Source organism: Passer domesticus, chromosome W (assembly GCF_036417665.1).
Source record: "Passer domesticus isolate bPasDom1 chromosome W, bPasDom1.hap1, whole genome shotgun sequence".
Classification (NCBI taxonomy): Eukaryota; Metazoa; Chordata; class Aves; order Passeriformes; family Passeridae; genus Passer; species Passer domesticus.
In genome coordinates, this window is record NC_087511.1 from 3,093,523 (window position 1) to 3,115,898 (window position 22,376).

Consider the following 22,376-nt stretch of genomic DNA (forward strand, 5'->3'; position numbering starts at 1 on the left):
AAAGGGAGCATGTGCAAGGACCTCCTGGGGACCTGAAAATGCCTACAGTGTGCCCCAATTGGGACCATAACAGCAGTGGGGGAAGGCAAGACATGGAGGAGAATAGGGCATTAATTGCAAGAGGTATCAAAGAGGTGGCACCAGAAAATCAAAATGCTTCTAAAGCTTTTGATGAGCAGCAAAAGAAGGAAGAAACCCTAACGGAGTGGCTAGAAAGATTGAAGAGGAATATGAGGCAATATTCAGGGATTGACCCTGTTACAGTGACTGGACAGATCTTACTAAAGATAAATTTTGTCACGCTTGGCCAGATATACGAAGAAAGTTAGAAAAGTTAGATGATTGTCAAGAAAGGAGATTAGATGATCTTTTAAGAGAGGCACAGAAGGTGTATGTAAAGAGGGAAGAAAAGGAGGCCAAGGCAAAGGCCAAGGTAATGGTAACCACCATTAGAGAAGGAAACCAGCACGTAAAGAACAACCCATGTGGGGAGGAAGGGGACCCCCAAATGAAAAAAGATAGATGGAGGGGGGATGCAGCTCCTTGGGACTAGACACAAAAAGGAGAGTTTGGGAGACAGGGAAACCTAGGACCAGTTTGCTTATACTGTAAAGAGAATGGGCATATCAGAAAGAATTGCCCCCAGAGGGAAAAGGACCTGAGGGTCTGTGAGACTGAGCAAAAAGGAGAAGCGGAAGATTAGGGGTGTCAGGGGCTCGACCTCCTGGGGACAGAATACCATCAGGAGCCCTTGATAACTTTAAAAATAGGTCCCCAGGAGGAAGAATTTGAATTCCTAGTAGACACGGGAGCTGAAAGAACTTGTGTTTGTAGAATTCCAAAGGAGTGCAAAAAAGGTCAAGATAATGTGCAAGTAGTAGGTGCTAAAGGGGAAGGGTTCAAAGTCTTAGTTATAAAGCAAGTAAAGTTTGAAGGGGCAAATAAAATAGGAATTGGGGATGTTCTATTAGTTCCAGAAGCAGGCTGCAATTTATTAGGATGGGATTTACAGGTGCAGTTAGGCATTGGAGTACTCCTAGAGGAAGGGAAAATGGTAGTTAAGGTTTTCCAATTAAGGGAAAAAGATGAGGAAAAAAATCATAAAATGATGTGGGCAAAACTGAAAAATCGAGGTAAATTGAACATGAAACCTATAGTAATAAAAATAGTTAATGAAAACCATCCAGTTCAGGTACAACAATACCCACTCTCCCTGGAAGGGAGATGAGGACTGCAGCCACTGATCCAGGACCTACTTGAGGAGGGGACCTTAGAACCATGTATGTCCCCCCATAATACACCCATATTACCAGTAAAGAAGTCAGATGGGACTTAAAGGGTGGTCCAAGACTTGAGAGAAGTGAATAAGAGAACAGTGAATTGATACCCAGTACTGCCTAACCCATATATACTACTGAGTAATATTTCCCCAGCACACCAGTGGTTTAGTGTGATAGACCTAAAACATGATTTTTGGGCCTGCCCACTGGCAGAAGAAAGTAGAGATATATTTGCCTTTGAATGGGAATGTAAGAGCCTAAATGAGAGATGCAGGACTCCAGGCGGCTCTTCCAAAACACAGTTTATTACATGCAAGATGTTACAGCAGTCCAGGGTCGTGGGTGACAGATCCTGTGCCTACAGCTGTCAGCTGCATCTGCAGGCAGGCCTGGAGACCCTTAGTTTAGGTTACAAATGCATTATATACTTTTCCTGAGCATCTTAATACAGTAGAACCAATCTATACCTTAACTTTTATCTATAGCCTATCATAACTAATACAATTACTATATTCATGTTAGTATTCTCCAATCACTAAATGTTAGTACATTACAGTTTAAGCTAGAAGTTGTTTTTCAGTTTTCTTGCAGTGGAAAATTCTGAGACCTTTTTTCTACTTGCAACATTTGCTGACTTGTTTGCCTGTGCTATCTTTCTGCTTGGTAAAAACATCTTGTTTGAGGTGGGTTTATCCTTTGTTCTGAGTCATAAAAACCCCCTTCTAACTAACATACCCTTTGCCTCCTTGGTTATCCAGTAAGACTGGCTCAGCAATTCTTTTCTTCTATATCAAAACTTGCTTCCATCTCTATTCCTTCCTCAGCTTCTACATTCAAAAATCTTTCTGCTAAGCATACATATCTGTGAGACTTTCTTGTCAAATTTTCATCCTTCCCAACATGGGAAGACCCCAATTCAGGGAGAAAGCAACAGCTTTGGTGGACTAGGTTACCCCAAGGGTTTTCTGAATCCCCAAACCTATTGAGTCAAGCCCTAGGAGAAGTACTACAACTCTTCTCCATCAAACCTGAGGTAAAAATTATCAAATATGTAGATGATTTGCTTCTCTCAGGATGGGAAGAAAACAAAGTTCGGGAATCCAACATAGCATTGTTCAATTTTCTGGGAGATGAAGGACTTCGGGTATCAAAAGGGAAACTCCAATTTGTAGAGTGTGAAGTAAAATACCTAGGACGTGTGATTTGTCAAAGGGGCCAGCAGCTGAACCCTGAGAGAATTGCTGGAATAGTCTCACTGCCATGACCAAAAACTAAGAAGGAAGTCAGAAGGTTTCTAGGTTTGTTGGGACATTGTAGGCTATGAATTGAAGGATACATGCAGGCCATCCGGTTCTTCTATGAAAAGTTAGTAGAAGAGGAGATTAGGTGGGAAGAAGATGAGGAGCAAAAGTTTGCCGCTTTAAAGCAAAAAATTAGTCAGTACACCAGCACTGCGTCTTCCTGCCTTAGACAAACCCTTCTATCTGTTTGCGGATATAGAAAAAGGGGTAGCACATGGAGTATTAGCCCAGGACTGGGGAGGATCCAGGAAACCAGTGGCCTATTTATCAAAACTGCTAGACCCTGTCAGCCAGGGGTGGCCACCCTGCATTCAGGCGGTGGCAGTGACCACTGTATTCGTAGAGGAAAGCAAAAAATTAACCTTTGGGGGAAAATTGAAAATGCATATACCCCACACTCAGTTAGAAGTATCCAAAGCCAAAAAGCTGAGAAATGGCTTACTAATTGTTGGGGAAGATGAAACAGGAAAGCCTTATAAATATGATTGCCTGGCAAAAGATTTTGAGAATATGGAATCTATAAGCAAGATTGAAATGAAAGCAAGCTTTGAGATACCTTAGTTACTGAACAACTGGAAAACAATGGTATGGCCGGCTGAAGGTAATCTCCTTTTGATGAAACAATACCCCCTGCTTGCAGACAGGTCCAAGGGTCAGAGCAGACCATACTAGCTTGGCAGAAGGGGTTCAAAGAGTAGTTTTTAAGGTTTAAAATGTAACACAGTATGGTAATGTAATGATTCTTATAGGCTGTATGTAAATGCTATAGGATTTGTATCTTGTATTAGATTGGTTAGTGAGAATTAGAATATTCAACACAGAAGAAGATTTATTGTATTGTAATGGGAACCGTTCATTCATTCTCTCTTTGCGACACTCTTGCATTCATTCTCTTTACTCTTCCTCGCTCTCTCATTCTCTGTCTACCACTCTCTTTACCTCTCTCTTTCAGGCCTGCTCCAAGCTGCAGCTGGCAGCTCCAAGCCGGGCCCCTGCACCCACGCCCTCTGCAATAAACTGCAAGTCCCAAGACCTGGCTTCAGAGATCTCGCGTCTGTCTGTCCCAACTGTCCTACCCCCTGTCGCTCCTACTCTGATTCCTGAGTGTTAAAGTATGAAGCCATCTTAAAAGATAATGATTTAGTGCTAATCGTAAGTAACCAACTCAACCCTGCCCAGTTTTTTATGGATAACTGTCGCTATAGACCGCGACATGGCACAAAGCACCCAGACTCCATCAGAAGGGTGTTTGAGAGAGATTTATTACAGCAACATGTTGCTTTTATAGTTTTTCAAGATATTTACATTTACCTAACAGAAACATGCATTGTCCATTGGCAATAAAAAAGAAACAAATTCCCAATAGGTAACCAGGGAGCCACATCATTCTGTGAGCCAGCTAACATCCGTATCTTTTAAGTTTCCCTCTTCCATCACGTTGCCATAGTGATAGCCTTGGTGTGTTCCTTGAGAGATAGGGGCTTTCCTTATCTCCAGGAAGCCTTTGCTGGCTCACAAGAACAGCACCAAATGTCTTTCCCACACCCTTTTTGTTGAGTTAGGTACTAATATTCATTTACAGATGCTTATTATTTACACAGTGACCTACCTCCCCAAAACAGTCCTAAACTGTGGAAAAGTTTTTACAGCAACTTCTGGGAGCCAGAGAGAAGTTTGATAAGAGGACCCATGTTTACCCCTGAAAGAATTTTCTACCAAGGTCATTGACATAGAAACCAAGAAAGAAAGAAGGATAAATAAGAGACCTGCAACTGCCTATTCCAATAAGCTTGTCTCTCGTGACCAATGAGTAAAGTGTAAACTTATGAGTTTTGTAAGAATGTATAAAAAGCATGCATGCTATAATAAAAACAGGATTTGAAGCCTTCTGAAAATGGAATGTGTTGCTTTGTATTGTCTCTGTCTCAACTATGACACTAAACCCCTCTAAGATTTCCCAAACTTAAAATCTTTCTCTCATCACCCAAATACTTCTAAAACCCCAGCCATATAACAACACATAAACAAACTTCAAAGGCCCTACTACAAGGCTTTTACATTTTGCCCTGTAAAAGCAGACCTAATCAGTTTCCTCAGATCTGTCAGGCAGTGTTTTCAGCTCAGCAGCTTAACACCTCCATCAGCCTAACCATTCATGCCTCAAGGGTATATTGGGGTTTCAGATACTCCTTATCTCGCCTTTTGCAGACTCTGCACCAACTTTTAAAGGTCCCAACCCTCAATATAGGCAAGATTCCTACAGGCAGTCAGACATGGGTCGAACGCAGTACTACCTTGGAATCAGGATTTCTGTAGTTGAAATAACAGGCAATTCCTCTGCTCATTGTTTTCTTAATTCCGTGTTTTAACCCTAAAGTAGTTAATCCTCCCCCATTCCGGGCTCTTACTCAGTTTCCAGCATTCGCTTCATCCCTTCACTAGCTGTTCCCCTTGTGGGGAGATGAAAACACAGCTTATCAGGACCCCACAATCACCTTGCAGATCAGGGACTGTCCCGTCCACGTCTCACACACACACTCCTGGATTTTTCGCCATATACTCACTTGTCTAGGTTTTTTGTGCACAGATTTAGGAGTTGCTGCTGTTTCTTAGGGAGTTTTCCTTCTGTTACAAGTAATAAATGATAAAGCCAAATTAATAATTAATATAATAGGTTTTATTTAGTGACCGAGATTTGGTCTCCGAGAGCTACAATCAAAAGGACAAAGTTGAGCCCGGGATCGGCGCTGGGTGAACTCTGATCTGAACTCTACTGCTTTGGATCCTCTCTGTTAACGAAGGCTGTCCTTGTCCGGGTAGTTTTTATACTGTTTTTTTTTCACCTGGGGCAGTCTCTCCTTTCCTTTTCATGGCTTCACATATTCATGTAGTCTCCTTTCCCTGTGTTGGGCTGGACAAAACTGTTTCTGGGAAGCGATGAATGCTGATCATTGAGTTACCGGAACCTGGCATTGGGATGCATGTTCCTGACAACTCCAGCTATCTCAATTGTAGATACTTATTGAGTATTCATCGCTTGGGTGTTTCCTGGACTGTCCCCGGAATAGGCCCATCTCTGCACAGAGCCACATCTTTTTGTTTGTTAATTAGGTCTTTCTGCTGCCATGTGTGGTTTTGCAATTTTGTGAGGCAATCTCTCTCTGGCTCTGGCTTGTGGGTTTAAAACTTTAAAAATATTTCTTACAAGCATAACTTATTTCCACTATATTTCACATAAGCACAAATTATTCAAAATCCTATATTACACTTCCCGTTCTCTTTTTGTCCCTTTTTATCCTACTGACTGAGGGCTAAACCTGCGGTCTCTTGTAGCAGCAGGGAAAGCCCAAGAGAACCGCTGTAAATAAGCAGGGCGCCTCCTGCCCAGGACCTCCCATAGCCACAGAGACTAGAGGTCCTGATCTCAGTGGGACCTCCATTCACTCTTTAGAATTTTTAGAAGTTTAATAAAGGATAAAAGGGCAAATAATTAATCCAGCACTGGGGTGCTTTTGGCGAACGGCCAAAGAGCACACTGGTAGCTTAAAATCATGTTCTTTATATACAGTTACATTGCTGGGGTTACATGCATATTCATTAGTTTATACATTATTCAAACATTCCTTTGATCTTTTGATGTTCTAGGAACTCTTTTCTTTGTTTTCAACCTCTGACTTGTCTGCATAATATTCTGTAGATTAGGTCCATATATTTTATTTCTTCCTGAAGTTCCATCCTGTTGTTTCAAACTCCCTAATAACAAGTAGATAATAAATCCTCTCTAGGGCTCTGGTTTCTCTCACCATTATCTTATCTCTTGCAGAGGCCGGTCTGCTGATGTGAGAAACAGCATAATTGTTTTACACCATTCTTTGAGTTTGTTATATAAAAGCATTTTTAACATTACATAGTTTCTCTTTTAACATTTTGCAAAAGTCTAGAATATAGTATTTTAATCACACTACTATTTATATAAACTATATGTTGCATACATAAACTAACAGATTATACTATACCCAAAAGCAGTTAAAATGTAAGTATAAATTGTACCATATAAAAAATACTTGTGATTAATAAACAACATGCAAAAGCTAGTACATGAATGCAAAAGGTAATATTATATTGTCATTTTTCACATAACGGCTGCCCGCCCCCTTGTTCTCTCTCCGGTCTTCTTCTCCTGCGCGCCTGAAATGGCATCTGCTCTCCCGGTGGCTCTTCCCCACTTTCTGTGCTTGCTGGGTGTTCCAGCAGGTTGGTGCTCGTGGCATCTTTACTGTCATCCCTGCATCCTGCTCAGCTTTCAACCACCCCAGTTTGAGACTAGATTCCAGGGCTCTATAATGTTCATAGCGTCCATGGCGGCATCTAAAGCCTGTTTTATAAGACTCCTTGGTTTTATAATGTCCATAGCAGCTTCTATAGTCTGTTGCTTATACTTTATCTCCAGTTGAAGTTAAAAGGTTCATACCTTGACTAATAGGTTTTTCTCTGCTGAAATCCATCTTGCCATGTTTCCAGCAGGATTTTTCTTCTATTTACAAGGGGTATTTACAAAGTGTTAGAAATATGGTTAGTAATTCGTGGAAATAAAAGATGTATAAAATATATATGTGTAAAACAAACTGCTGGTACACAGGGAAAGAAAAGGGGGGGAGGAGAAATTTTTCCCCAGGATGGCGAAACCATGGCAGAGGGGCAGAGAGGCACCACAACATTTACATGCGAAGGAAACCTGGGCTGCACAGGAGATGGGCATTCATGAAAGCATGTGCCCAGTGACACCCAAGAGATGATGGCTGTTATGAATAGAAGGTTGTATTTTTTTTTAAGTTTCAGAGTTAAAAAAAAAACAAGTCAAACCAGTCAGACTCCTTTGGTTTCTCTGCCAAAGAAAAAGTTTTTAATTACCCGTTAATGGCCGATGATTAACTATTGTTTCCCTGATGCTGGCCGCCTGCCAAGAAGACACCAAGAGAAACCCTCCAGGGTAAAGAGAATGGGCAGTGACACCAGAGCCAACATGCAAATGAGAAATGCATTGCACCCTGGGTTTTTACAGTTTTACAGTTTTTACAAGAAAAACCCCTAAAATCACGAGCCAACAAGTGACTTAAGTGACGTCTAAGGATGGGAGCATTGTCCCGTACCTGCTTGGACCTTTTTGTTTCTCACCCTAACCTGAAAAGACACTGATTAAAGAGACACCCCGGAGTGTTAAACAAGCTAAGACTCTACGACTCTCCCGTGAGGACAGAGTCCCCAGCTCTGTCTGCAGACCAGTGGACAAAGCTGCATCATCCTCCTTCTTCGTGCCACGCCTGGGAACAACGGCGGTGTGGGCGCAACCCATTGATTTCTCCCCACCTGAGCTGATTCTTCTTAATAAAGGCATTAAAAAGGAGAAAGATCTCCTGCCCATTTATTTCAATGGCCTGGACAAGATACCTATCTGAGATGACCAGAGCCATCAACACCTTCCATCTGAATGCCAGATTCCGGGAATCAGGGAAGTGTATTATTCAATTCCTGGATGAAGGCTTTGTGCAGCCCGAACCGAAGAAATAAACCAACTTGAATATGAAGAACTCAGAAAGAAACAAAGGGACTCTGCCGTGGGCAAAATAAATCGTATAAGAACCACTGCCTTGGAGCAGCTGGTGTGGACAAGGAGGATTTGGTGCTAGTGAGGCCAAACCCACATCCACCCAGCTCACCTCCCGGGGGTGGTACGCTGTCCAATTGATTGGTGGCTGTCCGGATTCTATTACGGTCATGAAATAAATTTAATTTTAATTTTTTTATTAAAATTGGCTGTTTTTCATTTCTCATTTATAACAAATTTGGTGCCCAGCCCGACGTGATCTGATAAGGATTCCAGGGTCCCCTCTCGAGGTCCGGGCGGCGTCCTGCGGACGAGATCGGGATCGCCCAGCAGAACCGATCAGATTACATGAACTTTTTGTAGCCTAAAAAAGTAAGCCACAATCAAAAGGTGGGAACGGGCCCAGAGCTCTCGAGGACGGAGATAGTTCTCCGTGGAAGCCGGCTATTTTACTCATAAAAACGACGTGCATGAAGACTCCATGCAGGAAAATGAACCATAAGTATCATGTGGTTGAGTGGGGAGTGATTGAGTGTGTGTGTGAGATGTGATAAATATCACAAAGCTAGTGTGGACCCCAAGATCGCAGTTCCACTCTTCCGTGAAGAAAGTGGTCGTTCGCAGGGGAAGCAAGTGGGAAGCTTGTTTGGAACACACACACCAACCCAAAAAGCCCCGGGAAGTTGAAGGGGGGGGAGAGGGGATTGTTTGATCCATCACGGGCTGGATCAGGAGGAACAACAGGACCTCGCTGGATCCAGGGACAGGTAAGAGAGCTCATCAGTTTGTTGACTAAAAATCCGCAGTTCGGTTCACTACATGACCAGTAAGTCAGCAACAGGATTTTTTGGTATACCAGTAAAAGTTCTGCAACTAAATGAAATATGCTCGGATATGGGAATACGCTAGTGTCAAGTTGTTCCCCGTTAGAGTGTGTAAACAACCAAAAGAGTCAGTAAAAACTTGGGAACCTCTGGAGAATCTACCTCCCCCGTACCCAAACCATCAGATGCACGGACCTCTCCCCGAACCCGAGAACCCCGGACACTGCCCGGTAACACCGCAGGCACCACCGCCTGAAGCCCTGCAGGAGCCAGCGCCAGCGATCCCCTCCCCATCGGAACAGACCCCGTCCCTTCTACCTCCTCCCACGCAACCCGAGGAGAACACTGCACGGGCACATCCGTCAACAGGGAAAGAATCCCCACCCGCAAGCCGCACGAGACATAAGACCCAGAAAGTACACGCAGACGATAGCGAAGATGAGGAGGGACAGCCGGGACTTTTTCTGCTCAGAGAGGTCCCGACTGCTCTGGGGGTCATTGATTAAGTAAACGTGCCAATAAATTCAGGGGATGTACGGGCATTCAAAAAGGAAATGGGGAAAATCATGGACTATCCATTGGGGGTGGCAGAGCGATTAGATGAATTTTTGGGGAATAGCATTTATTCGTATGATGATATGTGTGCTATTATGAGATCGCTGTTTAATGCTGAGGAGCGGGATATGACAGGAGTGGCTGCAATAAAAGATTGGGAGCACAGAAACCCACAAGGGGGGAGCAGGGAGGTCAAATGGCCCAACCAAAGGCCATCCTGGAATGCCCAGATAGAAGAGGATAGGCAAAAGATGATAGAACTAAGGAACATGGTTATCCAAGGTATCCGAGGCGCAGTACCAAAGGGGCAGAATTTAGGAAAAGCCTTGGGGGAATGCCAGGGGAAGGACAAGACTCCTACTGAATGGCTAGAAATACTGAGGAGGAGTCTCCAAATGTATTCAGGTACAGACCCTGACTCCCCAGTAGGAGTCATATTATTAAAAACACAATTCGTGGCCAAATCATGGGAGGATATACGGAAAAAGTTAGAAAAATTAGAGGACTGGCAGGAAAGGTCATTGCAAGAGTTGTTGCGAGAGGCTCAAAAGGTGTACATGTGGAGGGAGGATGAGAAACAAAAGGTGCAAGCTAAGATCCTAGTAGCAGCAGTCAGGGAAGCCCAGAAACAGGAAAAAGATCCTACTGTGGGAGAAGCAGCTCATACTCGAAAATCCTTGAGAAAACCCGCGCATCTTCCAAAGAAACCTGCACCCCAGCAGAGGGAGGCGCCGGAGTGCTAGTACTACAAACAAAAGGGACACTTCAGAAGAGAATGCAAGACAAGAATGAAAGACGAGAAGATGTTCCAGGAGGATTAGAGGTGTCAGGGACTTTTTAATTTGGGGTCCGTAACACCAAGAGAGCCCTTGATAAAACTTAGGATTGGACCCCAGAAACAAGAAACTATGTTTTTAGTGGACTCAGGTGCGGAAAGAACTACAGTACAACATTTACCCCAGGGGTGTTCAAGGAGCGAGGACTCCATGATGGTAATCAGAGCAAAAGGAGAACCCTTTAAGGTACCAGTGATAAAGAATGTGGAGGTGGAATCTGAGAATAAAACATGCTTAGGGAATATGTTGATGGTGGAAGAGGCCGATTATAACCTATTAGGGAGAGGCTTGATGGTAAGTTTAGGCATAAGCCTGATAGCGCAGGAATCACAGCTTGTGGTAAGTTTATATAAGTTGACCACAGAAGATGAGGGAAAAATCAATCCTAAAGTATGGCATACAGGAGGGGAGGTGGGGAAATTGGAAAAGGAACCAATATGTATGGCCATGTATATGCCATGGTGCATCAGCAGGACTATGATGTAGTTGCCATCACAGAAACGTGGTGGGATGACTCACATAGTTGGAGCACTGCACTGGATGGCTACAAGCTCTTCAGAAGAAAGAGGAAAGGGAGAAGAGGTGGAGGGGTGGCCCTTTATATTAGGGAGGTTTTGGATGTCACAGGTATTGAGACTAATGATGATGAAGTTGAGTCCCTATGGGTAAAAATTAAGGGGAAGGCCAACAAGGCTGACATCCTACTGGGAGTCTGCTATCGTCCACCCAACCAGGATGAAGAGGTGGACAACTTATTCTATAAACAACTGAACAAAGTCTCAGGATCATCAGCCCTTGTTCTTGTAGGTGACTTCAACCTACCAGACATCTGCTGGGAACTCAATACAGCAAAAAAACAGCAATCTAGAATGTTTTTAGAATGTGTGGAGGATAACTGTTTGTCACAACTGGTGGGCAAACCCACCAGGGGAGGGGCTATGTTAGACCTATTGTTTACAAATAGAGATGGACTGGTAGGTGATGTGGAGGTTGTAGGCCGCTTGGGGCATAGTGATCATGAAACTATAGAATTCTCAATAATTGGTGAAATAAGGAGGAATATCAATAAGATCTCTATACTGGACTTCCGGAGGGCAGACTTTGGCCTATTTAAAAGACTTATCCAGAGAATTCCTTGGGAAACAGCCCTTAAAAACAAAGGAGTCCAGGAGAGATGGGTGTGCTTCAAAGCAGAGATCTTGAGGGCACAAGAACAGACTGTCCCTGTGTGCCGAAAGATGAGTAGACGAGGCAAACGTCCAGTCTGGATGAGTAATGAGGTTTTGAAGGAACTTAGAAATAAGAAAAAGATGTATCATCTTTTTAAGGAGGGAGTGATTTCTGAGGAATTATTTAAGGGTGCTGCCAGGGCATGTAGAAAAAAAATTAGGGAGGCCAAAGCTCAGTTTGAACTCAACTTGGCAACTTCTGTTAAAAATAATAAAAAAAGTTTTTACAAATATATTAATGGTAAAAGGAAGGGTATAACCAACCTCGGTTCCTTATTGGATGGAGCAGGCAAACTAGTTACTAAAGATGCGGAAAAGGCGGAAGTGCTTAATGTTTTCTTCACCTCAGTCTTTAGTGGTAAGACAGCTTATCCTCATGACAACTGTCCTCAAGGGTTGGTAGGTGGTGCCAGGGATCAGAATGGTCCTCTTATTATCCAAGAGGAGGCAGTCAGAGAACTGCTGGGACACTTGGATATTTATAAATCAATGGGACCAGATGGGATCCACCCTAGGGTGATGAGGGAGCTGGCAGATGAGGTTGCCAAGCCGCTCTCCATCATTTACCAGGAGTCGTGGCTCACTGGTGAGGTTCCAGATGATTGGAAACTGGCCAATGTGACACCTGTTTACAAAAAAGGTGGGAAGGAGGATCCTGGTAATTACAGGCCAGTTAGCCTGACCTCAGTACCAGGTAAGATAATGGAACGGTTCATACTAAGTGCTATCACACAGCACTTACAAGATGGCCGGGGTATCAGACCGAGTCAGCATGGGTTTATGAAGGGTAGGTCATGTCTGACCAACCTGGTCTCCTTCTATGACCAGGTAACTCGTCTGATGGATGCAGGAAAGGTTGTGGATGTTGTCTATTTAGACTTCAGCAAGGCCTTTGATACTGTCTCCCACAGCACACTCCTGGAAAATCTGGCAGCCCGTGGCTTGGATAGGAGCACTCTTCGCTGGGTTAGGAACTGGCTGGATGGCCGGGCCCAGAGAGTGGTGGTGAGCGGTGCTGCATCCAGCTGGCGGCCAGTCACCAGTGGTGTCCCTCAGGGGTCTGTACTGGGACCAGTTCTATTTAATATTTTTATAGATGACATGGATGAGGGCATCGAGTCCTTCATTAGTAAATTTGCAGACGACACTAAGCTGGGAGCTTGTGTTGATCTATTGGAAGGAAGGAGGGCTCTGCAGAGAGACTTAGATCGGTTGGATGGATGGGCAGAGTCCAACAGTATGAAGTTTAATAAGTCTAAGTGCCGAGTTCTGCATTTTGGCCACAAAAATCCCCTACAGCGTTACAGGCTGGGGACAGTGTGGCTGGACAGTGTTCAGGCAGAAAGGGACCTGGGGGTGCTGGTTGACAGCCGATTGGATATGAGCCAGCAATGTGCCTTGGTGGCCAAGAAGGCCAACGGCATCCTGGCCTGCATTAGGAATTGTGTGACCAGCAGGAGCAGGGAGGTCATTCTCCCCCTGTACTCGGCACTGGTGAGGCCACATCTTGAGTACTGTGTCCAGTTCTGGGCCCCTCAATTTAGGAAGGATATTGAGATGATTGAGCGTGTCCAGAGGAGAGCAACAAGGCTGGTGAGGGGCTTGGAAAACAAGCCCTACGAGGAATGTTTGAAGGAACTGGGGTTGTTTAGCCTGGAGAAGAGGAGGCTTAGAGGTGACCTTATTGCTCTCTACAACTTCCTGAAGGGAGGTTGTAGACAGGTGGGGGTCGGTCTCTTCCACCGGGCAGCAACTGACAGAACAAGGGGACACAGTCTCAAGCTACGTCAGGGAAGGTATAGGTTAGATATTAGGAAAAAATTTTTCACTGAAAGAATAATAAAGCACTGGAATTGTCTTCCCAGGGAGGTGGTGGAATCACCATCTCTGGATGTGTTTAAAAAAAGACTGGACATGGCACTTGGTGCTATAGTCTAGTTGAGATGTTAGGGCATAGGTTGGACTTGATGATCTTAGAGGTCTCTTCCAACCTCATTATTCTGTGATTCTGTGATTCTGTATAGAAATTGAGAAACCAGAGGACCCCATGAGGGAAAACCAGTACCCAATACCATTTGAGGGTCGGTGGGGTTTGAAGCCAATAATAGAGGATCTAATTAGGAAGGGGACTTTGGAACCGTGTATGTCAAGGTATAATACTCCCATTCTTGAGGTCCGGAAACCAGATGGGAACTATCACCTTGTACAAGATCTTAGGGCAGTTAATCAAAGGACTAAAACTTTATTCCCCACGGTCCCCAACCCATATACCCTGCTGAATAATGTTTCACCAGAGGATGTCTGATATTGTGTAATTGATCTGAAAGATGCTTTCTGCACATGCCCTCTGGCAGAGGAAAGCCGAAATTACTTTGCCTTTCAATGGGAAGATCCGGAGACAAATCGTAAGCAGCAACTCCGGTGGACCTCCCTGCCCCAGGGATTTGTAGATTCACCTAACCTGTTCGATCAGGCCCTTGAGCAACTTTTAAGTGAATTTGTCCCAATAAAAGGGACCAAGTTACTGCAATATGTGGATGATCTGCTATGGCTGGGCTATTACCCTCAGGGCAGAAGCCCAGCGGGGAATGCCGGCCGGCCAGGATAGCTCAACGGAGGGCCAGGATCGCTCAGCGGGGGGGGCTCAGGCAACCCAGGCAAGCTATAGTGATTTGCAGCTCAGCTCTTTAGTGATTTCAGCTCTTTTAGCTCGCCTGGTGCTGTCGCCCTAAGTATCGCCGCAGCAGACGCAGAGAGAGAGGGAGCAGTGCTGTGTGGGTTCCGCAGGGTTCTTTTATTGGGGTCTCCGCGAAGGGTCCAGTGACAGCTCTCCTCTGCCGAACCGGGCAGAGTTAGGGGTTTTTATACCTTACAGGGGTATTGAAAACTGTCCAATAGTAAGGGTCAAGGGAAAAGTGACCTATGGATATACAGGGAGATAACAGGGTCCGAAAAGGCGGAAGAGAGGGGCTTCTAAAGCCTTAGTCATGCTGACCTTGGTATTTCCTAGCTCAGGCTTCTGACCGCCAAGGCCTTGCAGGCCTTGTGCCTGCAACAATCTATTGATAGCAGGACCTGATGAGGAAGGAGTAAGGACAACCACCATTACCCTCTTAAATTTTCTGGGAAGCAGAGGTTTAAAAGTTTCAAAAACCAAACTCCGAGGTAAAGTATTTAGGTCATTGTCTTGTAAAGGGGAAGAAAAAGCTAGATCCTGAGAGAATTGCAGGGATTATCTCCCTGCCCTCACCTCAATCAAAGCGGGAGGTAAGACAAATTCTGGGACTTTTGGGCTTTTGTCCACAATGGATTGAGGGATATAGTGAAAAAGTAAAATTCTTATATGAAAAATTAACTACAGAAAAACCTAAGTGGAATGAGCAAGATGAGAGGAGCTTTAGAGAACTGAAAGAATCTCTCATAGTGGCTCCGGTATTAAGCCTGCCAGATGTGAAAAGACCCTTTCAACTGTTTGTAGACGTAAGTAATCACACTGCGTATGGAGTGTTAACACAAAATTGGGCAGGGTCAAGGAAGCCGGTGGGTTAGGTACCAAAGCTATTGGACCCTGTCAGCAGGGGGTGGCCCACATGTCTCCAGGCTATAGTGGCCACGGCTATGTTGGTAGAAGGGGCCAAAAAAGTAACTTTCAGGGCTCCTTTAGAGGTATATTCCCCACATAGTGTCAGGAACATTTTACAAAAAAAGGCAGAGAAATGGCTCACCGACGCATGGCTTCTAAAATACGAGGCTATTTTGATTCACTCTCATGATTTGGGACTTAGGACCACAACAGCCCAAAACCCGGCTCAGTTCTTATATGGAGAAGCCTCGGGTGTACCCACCCATGATTGCGCTGAAATAGTCCAGCTGCAAACAAAAATCAGACATGATTTGTGTTATGAATAGAAAGTTGTATTTTTTTTGAGTTTCAGAGTTAGAAACAAGTCAGACCTCTTTGGTTTCCCTGCCGGAGAGGGGCTCCTTAAATTACCCGTTAATGGCTGGTGATTAACCATTGTTCCCCTGATGCTAGCTGCTTGCCAGGGATGGACATGGGGACAGACCCAGAATAGGAGTGACATCAGAGCCAGTATGCAGATGAGAAATGCATTGCGCCCTGAATTTTTACAGTTTTACAGTTTTTACAAGAAAAACCCCTAAAATCACGAGCCAACAAGTGACTTAAGTGACGTCTAAGGATGGGAGCGTAGTCCCGTACCTGCTTAGACCCTTTTTGTTTCTCACCCTAACCTGAAAAGATACTGATTAAAGAGACACCCCGGAGTGTTAAACAAATAAGCCAGGAATCTGCGACTCTCCCGTGAGGACGGAATCCCCAGCTCTGTCTGCAGACCACCGGACAAAGCTGCATCATCCTCCTTCTCCGTGCCACGCCTGGGAGCAACGGCAGCGTGGGCGCGACCTGTCGATTTCTCCCCACCTGAGCTGATTCTTCTTAATAAAGGCATTAAAAAAGGAGAAAGATCTCCTGCCCATTTATTTCAATTTGGAGGAGGAAGAATTGGAAACAGGGGAAAAATGGTTTGTGGATGGGTCAGCCAGAGTTATAGAAGGAAAGCGGAAAACTGGGTAAGCTATTTTCAATGGGGTAACCGGAGAAATGGTGGAATCAGGTCCCCTAAATGCAGGGTGGTCAGCCCAGGAGTGTGAATTATATGCAGTGCTAAGAGCCCTGCTGAGGTTAAAAGGTAAGATCAGAACCATTTACACAGATTCAAAATACGCCTTTGGGGTAGTTCACATGTTTTTAAAAATCTGGGAAGAAAGGGGATTGATTAGCGCTAGGGGAAAGGGACTAGTACATGAAGAATTGATAAAACAAATTCTGGCAGCCATTAGGGAACCCGAAGCCATTGCTATAGTGCATGTGAAAGGGCATGAAACAGGAACTCAATTTAAAACAAGGGGTAACAATCTAGCAGACCAGGAGGCCAAATACACAGCACTCTTATGGGTAAGTACCCCAGAGATTTGTGAAGGGGAAAAACGGGAATTTCCCCCCTGTCCTTCTGAAAAAGAAATTGAGGAATATAAGAGGATGGGGGGAAAGTTAGGTGGAGGTAAGTGGAAATTACCCGATGGAAGGGAATTAGTATCTAAAGAATATACAAGAAAAATTTTGAAGAGGTTACATGCACAGACCCACTGGGGTACAAGGGCTCTAGCAGATCAGTTCCCAAAATTCTTTGGGTGTAAGGGAATATATGAATTAGCAAAACAAGGAGTACAGGGGTGCATGATATGTCAGAGAATAAATTGAAACCGAGCAAAACAAATGGCAATGGGAAGCCGCCCGGTGGCATACCGGCCCTTTGAGAGGGTCCAAATCGACTTCACCGATCTACCAAAGGTAGGAAGGTACCGATGTCTACTAGTTATAGTAGACAAACTAACACACTGGGTAGAGGCATTTCCCAGCTCCCGGGTGACCGCACAAGTGGTATCTAAAATACTGTTGGAAGAGATCGTGCCTAGATACGGACTGGTAAAATATATCGACTCAGATCAGGGCACCCATTTTACCTCTAGGGTAATAAGGCAAATAGCAGAAGCTTTGGGGATCCACTGGGAATATCATACCCCTTGGCACCCACAAAGCTCTGGTCAGGTCAAATGGATGAACCAAACACTTAAGGCGCAATTGACAAAATTAATATTAGAAACCAAGATGTCCTGGATTAAATGCCTTCCTCTAGCTCTACTAAATATCAGGACTCTGCCAAATTCAGAAACAGGGATATCGCCTTTTGAAATGTTATATGGGATGCCCTATGAACACGGAATGCTGATAGGGCACCCCAAAATTGAGGACGGGCAAATAAGACCATATCTGGTAGCTATTAACACGACTCCTGTGGGTTTTTCCATTCATCCCATCCGACCTGGAGACCACGTCCTTATAAAAACCTGGAAGGACGTTCCATTATCCCCTCATTGGGAAGGGCCTTTTCTTGTTCTTTTGACAACAGATACAGCAGTACGAACAGCTGAAAAGGGTTGGACACACTCATCAAGAGTCAAGCGAGTGGAAGCTCAAGAGGACACAACAGAATGGGAGGTCGTCTCTCCTCCTGGAAATCTAAAGCTAACACTGCGCAGACCACGCTAATGACCGAGATCGACCAAATAGAATGCCAAGAGCCGGATTGCCCTTGTCACCCATTTGTAACATTTAGGTGCTTTTATTGTAAAGTATCGTGGGTGGCGCACTGTGAAAGGGGGGTGAGGCCCAGGGGTCTGTGTGAAGATTGTTTTAACCACAAAGTATGTGTGACTAACCTATTTTTGACGCTCCTCACAGAATTGCGAGTAATTGAAGCAGACTCTGTACTGTGTTTTAGGCTCTTTCAAAACGGATTAAGGGGAAAGCTTCAATATCGGGCCCAAATTTTAACAGTTGAGTGCCGGAAAGTAAACAAAGTACCCTGGAGCGCCCGGCCAGTAAGACTCAGTCGGTGGGGAGTATTTAAGTGAAGATACGCAGCTTGGGCTAGTTATGATCTCCACGAAACTACTTCCTGCTGGCAAGAAGATGGTTCTCCCCACCGCTGGTGGCAACCCAGTGGGCCAGAGTGGGAGCAGAGGAATGCTAGTCGGAGTAACCCTGATGAGCCTGAGTCTAGTCATGTCCCTCAGGACTAGTGCGTATGCCGAAAGCCAAAACAATTTGGATCGGTGGGATGCCAGCCGGATTTGTAAAGTTTGCACCGAGGGTGGTCGGGGTGAAGCAGAGGCTTCACCTAACCTCACCTCTAGAGACTGCACCGAAGGCACAGCAAGCAGGTACTGTTGGTTCAATGGCACTCTGTCCTGGGTTGACTATATGATGCTTTTATCCCCAATCATCTTGTTCTGTTTATACTGAATAATAAGTTTTACACCTTTAAGACTCTCTTCCAGACAGTGAGGAGGGGAGGGAAGAAGCGCGCAGTTTGTTTTCAGACTGCTCTCACTCCTCCACATTCCTGCTCCTGGACTGTGTTGTCTGCGGATGGACAGACAGCGGGACAGAGCTCCTTTTTTCCCTTTTTCTTGCTTTTAGTTAGTTTTAGCTAGCTGAGGCAAAGAAGTTCTCCGGATTGTGATTTTTTCCTTTTTTCTTGGACTGAACACCCAGAAGAGCACCGGCAGCTCCACCTGTGGCCCCCCTGGCCGGGCCTGGGCCACAGCATTTCCAGCACCAGAGAGACTGATCAAAGACTGAGTGAGCCGAGCTGCAACCCGGGGAGGGGACTGTTCTGAGTTTGCTTTTCCTTAGATTGTTTAATATTGTTTTATTGTTTAATATTGTTTGGTTTCTATTGTTTAATAAACAGGTTTCTTTCCACTTTTCTCCAAGGAGATATTTTCTCCCGAACCGGTTGGAGGGGGGAGGGGCAATTGAATCTGCTGTTGTAGAGAAGCCCCTTTGGGGGTTATCTCCCAAACTTGCCCTAAACCAGGACACACTCGATACGGAGCTTGTATAAAAATGGGGGAGGAAGTCTGCATCTCGCAAGAGGTAGTGTCCAGAATGGGTTAGTCAACCCATTTAAGACAAAAGCACAGTATTGAACCTGTTAAAATTCCAGTATGGGATAAGTGCAATCGTACTGTGTGGACTGGGGGAAGAATGGAATCAATTTTTGTGGGTTATTATCAAGTGAATAAGTTGTGTTACAAAAACGAACAGTTGGAAATGTGTACAATGGGGGGAAAAACATATTGGGTAGGTGAGAATCTGAAGTACGAGAATAAGATCCCTTTAGGAAAGGAACTGGTTATCACTGATTTACTCGAGGATCACTATGACCGAGCCTGCCTGCAATATGATAAAATCTTTTGTTTTTCCCGGAATAAAGAAGGAGTGGACCCTGAAAGTAAAATCCAGCAAGTCACTCAAGAATTAAAAAGGCAGGAATCAGAAATGAGGAAGCGCAGGGTTGAGCAGGAAAGATTAAAAACTTTAAGTGAGCACTACGAACTACTGGAAAAGCAATATAATGAGTTTGGTCTGCCTGCATCAGACAAGAACTTATTTATAGACCTCATGCAGGAAATAGCTACGGAATTGGGTCTATCAAATTGTTGGATATGTAGGGGGTTAAAATCAGCCGAGAAGTGGCCTTGGAAAGGAGAAGAGTTAACCCCAGAACAGGTACTAAAATGGAATAATACCAAAATTTCCAAAATATTGCAAGGACCCGAGGGATGGATCTTGGATAAGTGAGTAATTGGAACAATTTGTATAAGCAGGGAAGGAAAAGAATATACGGAGAAAAAAAAAAAAGATGGGGCTTTGCTGGAATAAGAAGTCTGGGGCTAACCCTTTCCAGTCCCTAGGGGGGCTAAGAGACTTTTGGAATAAACCAAGGGATGTAAAGAATTGGAAAGCACCGAATGGAATATATTGGATTTGTGGGAAAAAAGCATATAGTGAACTGCCTTGGAAATGGAAGGGGTCGTGCACCCTGGGATTAATCAGGCCAGCTTTCTTCACCTTGCCTCGATCAGAGAGCAGCTCACTAGGGGCTCCTCTATACTAGACCCTGGACCGTCAAAAGAGGGAGGTAAGAAAGAAATTCCCAATCTTTGAAGGTAGCCAAAAATGAGGAGAGGAGGAATGGCCAGCTGAACGCATTATCGAATACTATGGGCCAGCTACCTGGGCCCAGGATTGTAGCTGGGGTTGCCGTATCCCAATATATCTCCTGGACTGTTTAATCAGACTCCAGGCAGTGGTAGAAATCGCGTCTAACCACACCGCAGATGCCCTGGAGTTGCTATCAAGGCAGCATTCCCAGATGAGGGCTATTGTCTATCAGAACAGATTAGCATTGGATTACCTATTAGCAGAAGAAGCGGGAGTATGTGGGAAATTCAGTGAGTCTGAATGCTGTATTGAAATTGACAATTATGGGGAGACTATCAGAGGACTCGCAGCTGAAATAAAAGGGGTTGCCCATGTACCCATCCAGAAGTGGAACTCGATCCTAAATGCTTCCTGGTGAGACAACCGGTTTAGTGGAGCATGGTGGAAAAAGTTAATATTCTTTATTCTCTATTCCATAGCCAGAGTCATCTTCCTACCCTGTCTGATCCCTTGCTTTATCCGACTGATACATTCAGTAGTACAAGGGATGCAAATCGCAGCCATGCCAATGGACCCAGAACTTGCAACAGGAAAAACTAACCCAGTTTCAAAAATTATGAAATTAGAGGAAGATACTCCACGTAGGTGGGCAGCTAACGCCCTAGCTCAATTTGAAAAACAAATAGAGAATAACAGGTCAGAACTCAGGGAATACCAGGAAATACCTCAGGACGATTAAAAAAGGAAAGTCACATGTATGTATATAGATTTACTAAGGATAAAGAGGCTAAAAATAATTTTTAGAAAAATCCATGAATTAATGTGTTTATAAAAGAGGGGAGGGAATTGTTAGAAATATGGTTAGTAATTCATGGAAATAAAAGATGTATAAAATATATATGTGTAAAACAAACTGCTGGTACACAGGGAAAGAAAAGGGGGGGAGAAATTTTTCCCCAGCATGGCAAAACCGTGGCAGACGGGCAGAGAGGCACCACGACATTTACATGCAAAGGAAACCTCGGCTGCACAGGAGATGGGCATTCACAAAAGCATGTGCCCAGTGATGCCCAAGAGATGATGGTCTGGACAAGATACCTATCTGAGATGACCAGAGCCATCAACACCTTCCATCTGAATGCCAGATTCCGGGAATCAGGGAAGTGTATTATTCAATTCCTGGATGAAGGCTTTGTGCAGCCCGAACCGAAGAAAGAAACCAACTTGAATATGAAGAACTCAGAAAGAAACAAAGGGACTCTGCCGTGGGCAAAATAAATCGTATAAGAACCGCTGCCTCGGAGCAGCTGGTGTGGACAAGGAGGATTTGGTGCTAGTGAGGCCAAACCCACGTCCACCTAGCTCACCTCCCAGGGGTGGTACCCTTTCCAATTGATTGGTGGCTGTCAGGATTGTATTACGGTCGTGAAATAAATTTAATTTTTTTATTAAAATTGGCTATTTTTCATTTTTCATTTATAACACAAAGGAACCCGGATTTGGGTGGTTTTCCACTGCAAACAGCTCTCCAAGCTGTATTGTTGCAGCTTTTCGCTGCTGGTTTGGCGGCTCTCCATGCTTGCTTTGATTTTTTTTCAGCTTTTTGCTCTTTGTGGCTCTTTACGCACACTTTGTATTTCTCCCTCCATTCTACTCATAGGATGGCTGCTGTCTTCATGTTGGGAATCACCAGATATTACACTGGGGGTTGCTGGTTGGAGACAGAGATGACACAGACTCACTGAAGGTCCTCAACAAACAGCCCAGAGTTTATTATGGCTGCCTCTTTTATAGGGAGTTTGAATTTCCTGGGTTCAGACAGCTGATTGGTTGGGACTTCTCACCGTCCAGATCTCTGACCAGTGGTGTGTCTGCATCTAGGCTTGAACAGGGTTGGCTGTCTTTGTTTGAGTTTGAATCCAACCTATCCCGGCCTTACCTGGAGACCTGGTTTTGTTTCTAGATTGGTCAAGTTTAGGGGGACAGCCTCAGACTAGCTGCAGTGTGACAGCACACAATCCTGGTGGAGCAAGCAGGAACTTCATTGCTGTGCTATGCTATTGGTTTAAAAATTAGCTACCTTCTGCAGAGACAGGCATTTTGCAGAGTAGTCCTCTAGTGGTGGCTTTTTAGGAAGAGCAGAACCAAAA